Source organism: Rattus norvegicus, chromosome 14 (genome assembly GCF_021556685.1).
Source record: "Rattus norvegicus strain SHRSP/BbbUtx chromosome 14, alternate assembly SHRSP_T2T, whole genome shotgun sequence".
Classification (NCBI taxonomy): domain Eukaryota; kingdom Metazoa; phylum Chordata; class Mammalia; order Rodentia; family Muridae; genus Rattus; species Rattus norvegicus.
Genome location: NC_141547.1, coordinates 25,566,223 through 25,574,324, shown reverse-complemented (window position 1 = coordinate 25,574,324; position 8,102 = coordinate 25,566,223).

Here is an 8,102-nt window from a genome sequence, read left to right as displayed (position 1 = left end):
ATGTACACAATAGAAACACCCATTTCTAAGTCTATTTGCTAACACGATGTGCAATTTAAGATGTTCCAAATTGCTTATTGGATAAATGTGAGCATCTTATGTTATAATATTTTAGCCAAACCCTATTATTATCAGCTGATTTTTATTACTACATCCATGTTACTTTTATTTGAACATCTTGTTCAACTGACATTTTCCACCATTACATAATATGGCTAGAAATGTGGTGAATGAAACTTCAATTAGAAAATAGAATTTTAATTCATACAAAAAAGCTTTAAGCTTTGATTTATACCATGCTAAAGCTATCTAATAGCATGAATCGCTGAATGGAACCTACTATATTAATGTCTTAAAATTCATTGTTCATGCACAATAATTTTCACAAAACAAACTCAAGCCAATTTTGGTAAAAGTGTATGTAAGCTGATGTAGAAATTTGAGACACAGATGGGTAGCAAAAATAAATTATATGTAATTGGAATATTTGATTTTGGTAGAAAATGTTTTTTGCTTTATCTTAACATTGATTTCCATCAAATGTAGATGGAGGACATTACTTAGAAATCGAGATTTTGGGTACTTTATGGAGGGACATGCATGCCTTTGATCTCTATAATTAATATTTTTGTGAAAAATCTGAAACAAATTTGAAATCAACTGATTTTAAAGACCTGACACCATTATTGAGGCTATGGAGCACTCACAAAAAGGGACCTACCATGATTGTCCTCCAAAAGACCCAACAAGCAGCTGAAAGAGTCAAATGTAGATATGTGCACCAAACCAATGAATAGAAGCTGCTGACCCCTCTGGTTGAATTAGGGAAAAGCTGGAGGAAGCTGAGGAGGAGGAGGGCAACCCTGTAGGAGGACCAGCAGTCTCAATTAATCTGGATCCCTGAGATCTCTCAGACACTGGATCACCAAACAGGCAGCATACACCAGCTGAGATGAGGCCCCCAACACATATACAGCAGAGTTCTGACTTTTCTGAGTTCAGTCAGAAAAGAAGCACCTAACCATCAAGACATTGGAGGCCCCAGGGAGTTTAGAGGTCTTGTAGGGTGGGTGTGGTAGAGACTTCCTTGTGGAGACAGGGGGACAGGGAGGAGGTATGATATATGGAACAGTCAGAGGATGACTGGGAAAGGAATAAAATCCAGAGTGTAAAATAAATAAATAAATAATAAAATGCCATATAAACAGGATAAAATAGAAGGTAAATTTTCCATCATTTGTACCAAGAGAACATTAAGAATGTCATAATGAATTCTTGAATTAAGGCACCACTGGAGACAAGTTTGTATATTTTTCAGTGCTGAAGAAATAGTGTCTGGTCTTCAATATCATAATACACTGTGAACTTTTTTATGGTTAAAGCACCTACTAGCCAAGAGATCCAATATACTTCCCTTAAGAATATGAATGAGGTTTTGGGTTTTTTTTAGCTCTTGGTTCCTTTCAAATTAGTCATAAATTTCCTCATTTTGGGATGAATTTCCAATATTATTTGAGCTACTTCTTTGTCTTTAATTTTACTTTCCTTGGATATTTTATGCATTTACACTTAAAATGTTACCCTCTTTCCTCCCTCTCCCAACCACCTTTCCCTGGCCCACTGCTTCTATGAGGATGCCCCCATTCCCACTCACCCACTGCCACCTCAATGTCCTGGCATTCTCCTGCATTGGGAAAACAAGCTGTCACAGGACCAAAGGCTTGTCCTGTTGATGCTGGACAATGCCATCCTCTGCTACATATGTGGCTGGAGTCATGGGTCCCTCCATGTGTACTCATTGTTTGGTGCTTTAGTCTCTGGGAGCTCTTGTGGAGTCTTGTTGGTTGATACTGTTTTTCTTCCTATGGTGTTGCAAACATCTTCAGCTCCTTCCGTCTTTCCTCTAACTCCTCCATTGGGGTCCCCTGGTTCTAGCCAATATTTAGCTTTAAGCATCCTCATCTGTACCAGTAGGGCACAAGTGGACTCAATTCCCCAATAAAATGACAGACTGGATATGTAAACACCACCCAGCATTGTACTGCATACCGGAAATGCACTTGAGTGACAAAGACAGATACTACCTAATAGTAAAATGCTGGGACAAAATTTTCCAAGCAAATGATCCCAAGAAACAAGCTAGAATAGCCATTCTGGTATCAAATAAAATCGACTTTCAACCAAAAGTTGTCAAAAAAATATAAGAAAGGATACTTGAGATTACTTTTAAGATGATATTTTATACTTTGTGTCCATGAAAATAAGTTAGGGAAAAGTACTTTAATACTTTCCATTATCTCTGTTTTATTTATTCGATTACTAAAAATACAAATTATCGCAATACAAAATATTCAATTACTAAGCATTCATATTTTATAATACAATTATGAATTATCTGTTTTACATAATAGTTTATATTCAAACATCCTTCAGAGGATTAGGATATTATCTGAGTCCTTTATATCTCTTTAGTTAGACAATTTAGTCTTTTGTTTAAATAAAATAGAAATGTAGGTTTCTTCCACTAGTCATTTAGAAGATAAATATAAATTGATGATTAGAATTAGAAGATGATCTCTAATATGTCTCGTATTTAAACTGGCAATACAGGGCACAATTCTAAGACCACTAATATGAAACAGTCATATTAATTTGCCATACTAATTGCAGGAGAACTGAAAGGAAAAATGCAGACATTCCATCAACCCAAGACAACTATTTGGGAAAAGAAGTTTCCTTCACAATTTGAAGATGTAGTCTTTAAGACATAAGTACCTTGTACATTTCTTGCAATTTGACCAGTTAAGTAGTTTAGATGACTGTAGATGAGTTAAAAAATTTCCAGCACAATTTTAAAAATAACACACATTAACTGTATTTTCTAGAAAATACTGTATATGTTCATACCATCCTATACTACGTGAATTTTCTTTAAAGACTAGACAATATAACAGCTTCTAATAGATTTATATATGATACCCTCAAATATGTATTTCTCCTTAAACACTTCCATTTAAATATTCTATTTGTAAACCGAGCCTACAGCTGAAGTTAGCTTCAATATTTTTCTATATCGCTTACGATGGTCTTGAACTCCTGATCCTCCTGCTTCAACCTCCCATGTGTTCGAAAATTATAGGGAAAAACTACCAGGGCAGAGCATCCTATTTTCCAACATATATTTGAATATCCTTAAATGTGATATCATTATATTTCATGAATTAATAAAAACATTTAGTCACACATTTGGACAAAACATATCCTAATCATTTAAAGTAGAATTATATGAATGGCTTTCTCAATATTTCTAACAGGTAGTCCTTAGCGCCACCTGTAATATGAAGATGATTTTCCACATTCTACTGGCAACCACGTGACCATTCTCTAATGTAAAGTCTTTGTTCTAGACCCTGATTTGACCTATCACTAGACTCAACTATACCCTTCCCACCATAATTTTTGGGTTTCTTCTACTGTGTTTCTCTGTAGCTGAGTTATGTCTGTTTGTTTCCAAGTTCCAAAGCTAATTCTGCATTTCTACATAATGTTAAAAGTTCATCTAACCCTCAGTGTTAATATCCTGTCTCCATATGTTTGAACTGAGACTTGAAAGTACATAATGCATATATAAAAGATATTCATTTATGTATTCCTGTGACTGAAAATTTAAAGCATCATACCACTGGTATGATCTATGATTTATAGTGGTCTTAGTGTGATCTGGTCTATGATATCACAGTGAGAACACCTGAAAGAAAGATTATGTAGTAGAAGCAGCAAGATAAGGCCTATCCCAGATTGCTCATTATAATAAGTTGGCCCCAATAGAGCTAATATATTTTTATAGAACTACACTACTCTCTTCATGATACAACCAAAATCACTAGATCTCTGTCCTTTGCTTATCATATTTCATGAGCTTCTTGTTGGAGAAAGAAAATGGATAATATCAACATTTGAAGACATACCATTCCAGAACACATCAGTATAATAGAGTGTAACCATAGTGTTAATGAGTGTGTTAGATGTAACTTCAGGATCCCATTCGTACCTTGTTAATCATAGTCATTTTAGTGTGAGTCATATGTCAAATTCTGAGTGGTGTCTGCTAGAGAATTCAAATTTACGATTCATCTTGCTTAAATTGAACACAAAATGAAAACAACTCACAAATAACTTCACTTCTTTCTATGAATCCTTTCATATTCTGGTTACACGTAATAAACTTCTGCAAAATTGAGAGATTAAAAGTGATAATTATTTATCATCTCCTTAGTCTCCAGGTGGCACACATAGTGACAATCTGGCTGGAATCACTCATACTTTCCAATTAGTTGAGAAGTTGCCTAGATTTGGCAGGTTTATGACAGCCTTGTCTGTGCTAGCCAGGATGACTGGGGTTCCTTCCACATGTCCTCTCTTCCAAGAGCGTACAGCCAAGACTTTTTCCCAGAAGCATTATAATGTGTCCCAGTTCAGAATGAGAAAGCAAACCTCAGTATTCAAAAGGTATTTAAAAATGGCTTCATTTGCATTCTGTGTACTTTTGGCTTTGTACAAGAACATACTCAATGTGGGCAGAGCAAAAAAAGGGGATATGAATGCAAGAAACACTGGCATACTGACATCAGCAAATCATTTTTCCATAGTCAATCACAATAATGCCATTGATAGTTAATAATACCGTGGATATAAGGAAATCATAGAAGAGTCTTCTTGTAATATTTCTTTATGGCTTAGAAAATTAAGAGAAAGCTAAGTTGATTCACTAAATTCACAACATCTCACAGTGCTGCTTATCTCACCTTTTTGCTGTGGGATTCACAGCAAGATACGACCCTAAGGCTTCAAACCAATCACAGTAAGTGAAATGTTATCTTTCTCATTACCTTAAACATCTACATACAGATTGTCAGCACCAACCTGTGCTCCTTTCAGAACAGAGGGGCTGCTGCTCACACAGAGTTTCTTATCTGCCAGCTGTGTCTCCTCCACCCTGTTAGCAACAGCCACCTGTGGAGAAAATAACCTATTCAATAAATATAACTGTTTTCGGAATCTCCCGTTTTCCTGTAGCTGCTGGTCAAGACCAGGTACAGTTTATGACTAAATTAAAGGAGATATTATTAAACACTTGACATTAAGACTCCATTGGTACAAAACCGTGGCTACAATTAAGTGGCCTGAATATTTATGTTATTCTGGTTTATGTTTTACCTCAGGAAGACTTAAGATTCCCTTATGTTTATTTTTGTAATGTTCTTATATTTTATAAATACATGTAAGAAATATAATAATGTTTCCTTCTGCTGATATTTAATTTACTGCATATTTTATTGTGCCTGTGTGCATCCAGTGTGTGTGTGTGTGTGTGTGTGTGTGTGTGTGTGTGTGTGTACAGAGCTTTGGGAAATGAGGTCACCTGTTTAAAGGTTGAATTGGGACAAGTCTAGCTAGACTCAGCTTGACTGAACAGCCTTACTGTGAGAGTGATTTTAGCTATGAGGTCAGACAATAAAGTGAGTTAGATTACAGCAAATGCAGCACTGGGCAGCTCAATTTTGGTCATGTTCCCTTTTTCCCAACCTAAAAAATAAATGAGGCCAAAACCTCTCCAATGTATGCCTGAAGTGCTGTCATTTATTTTTGCTGTTAAATACCATAGCGGAAAAGACTGGCCATGCTCAAGATGTACACGGGTGAATTCAATCAACATTTTGAACATTTAGTTGAATTTTTATTTACTTATTTGTTTGTTCCTATTTTCCCCTTTTAAAAAAAAGATTTATTTACTTATGTATGTGAATACACTGAGCTGTCTTCAGACACACAGGAAGAGGGTATTGGATCCTCTTCACAGATGGTTGTGAGCCACCATGCAGTTGCTGGGATTTGAACTCAGGACCTCTGGAAGAGCAGTCAGTGCTCTTAACTGCCGAGCCATCTTTACAGCCTCCCTTTTTCCCCTTTAAGCCACCTTGCCTTTGGCCTAGGTTTACTGGATTCTTCCTCTTGTAGCGCTTAAACTTTAAAACTCTTTTGGAACAACTAACAAAATATCATTGTGCAGAAAAGAACACTGAGAAGGTAATTAAGTTTAGTGTATGCAAATTTTGAAAACAAACAAGGAAACATTGCACATTAAATATTTCTAACACTAAAACTGAGCAGAAGCATATACTCCAAAGCCAGTTGAAAGAAAACACTATGTTATAAAAGGGCCAAAAATAATCAGTATGGTTATGACTTTGTGTCACTACTGATTTTGGTCAATTTATTTATATTAACAAAAGGGAGACTCTCTAATTTCACTTTGTCCTCAAATATGTATCCTTGATAGTACTAAAAGAAATGTTATTTTCTGAAAATTATGCACAATATACACCTCTGTCTGCTAGAAAAAGACTTGGAAAATAAAACTGAATGAAAGTTATCAAATTATAAATAATAATTTCAAGATATTTCCTCCACCTACAATTTTTAGAGATTTAGATGCAAAAATTTTTTGATTAAGTAATTTATATTTTGCATTTTAAAGAGTTTCATAAGTGAATACTGAACTAACATAATTTTTCTAATCTCTCCTTTCTCCAATGATCTCCTTACTTATGCTTTATGAGCATTTAGCTTTTATTAGAAATAAACACAGTAGTACTGAATTTAATAGTAAGTAGTAATGGTATTAATATTAAATGAGTAAATAGGAAAAATAGATTCCAAAAGAGTAGAATATATGCTATGAGGAGAAGCCCTCTAAAGCCTTATGAGATAATTATCAATTGCTTTGGTTTTAGAAAACTACAGAAATAGATACATTGAGGACGAATTTTCTTCTTTAGTAATCTACTAATTTAAGTATTACTATTAAGATAATGGACATCAATAATATATTTTTTCAAATAAAGTTTTCCTTTTAACATTTAGGATCTTGTTTTTAGGGTATAGTATCAGCAGAACAATCTTGGATGTCAAATTAATTTTCATAAAATTAGAATTTCTGATTTCAAACGAGACACAGAAAATGTAATGTCTAATCTTCATCACAATACATTGAATATTTAGTTATTTTTCTTAAATTAATATCACTAGATTAAAATTCTTATGAAGGCTGGATGTATTTTTCTTAAATTTAATGAACAGTTAATTTAATGCCTCCCTATATTGCTGTCTAAATGTCTCTGGGTTTATGTAGACATGCCATTCAGTAGAAACTCTGAGTATAAAAGCAAGACAAGCACCAAAATGCCACTCACTCTGGAAGATAATAATTGGTATTTCAGTCCAGGTGGTACTGTGTTCTGCCATTTTATTTTGCTTTCCTTCCCACTTGAAATGATAAGGAGCAATTTTGTCTATATATTGGTAAGGGAAGGCTTATGATAAGTATTGAAACTATCCTTAAGATATAACTGGCTACCTGCTTGCCAATTCCTCTCTTTCTAAAGCATTCTTTAGACTGAGTCTCACTTCGAAATATAAGTGGCTCATGTGTAGAAAAATATCATGATGATTATGCCTCCTCTTGACAAACACAGATACCCTACTAACGATTCACTGTCATGGCAAAGATATACCTACTCATAAAACATAACATTTAATGATTCAGTAGAAACCATGTCAAAGTTATTCGTAATAAAAGAACTGGTGCGTTAACCAGAATGTTTCAGAGAACCCTTGTATCAAAGCTTGAGAAGCCTTAAGCACTGCAATTTCACAATCTCTGTACCATTGACTGCTTTCAAAAGAAAGATGGAGACATTTAAATGAATGTTTTATCAAATATCTACTTTTACCACCTGCTAACAAAAAGCCAATACTTCATGCTTAACATTTTTGAATGAAATATCCGTACCTTCTACTTTGTTTAAAAAATAGTTGTTTGTAGTAGAACTATTTTTGGTATGAATACTTCAGAAAATGTCAGGAGATTCTTCACAATTTCATCTATTTTTAAAAAAGTAAACGGTGGAGTTTTGTTTTGGCCTACTGACAGAAGCTATGTGAGAAAACGTTGGCTGCCATAATTTACATAACCTACCTTTAACTTTTAATGAGCAGAGGCCAGATATATTGATTAATATCCTATTGCCATATATATCATT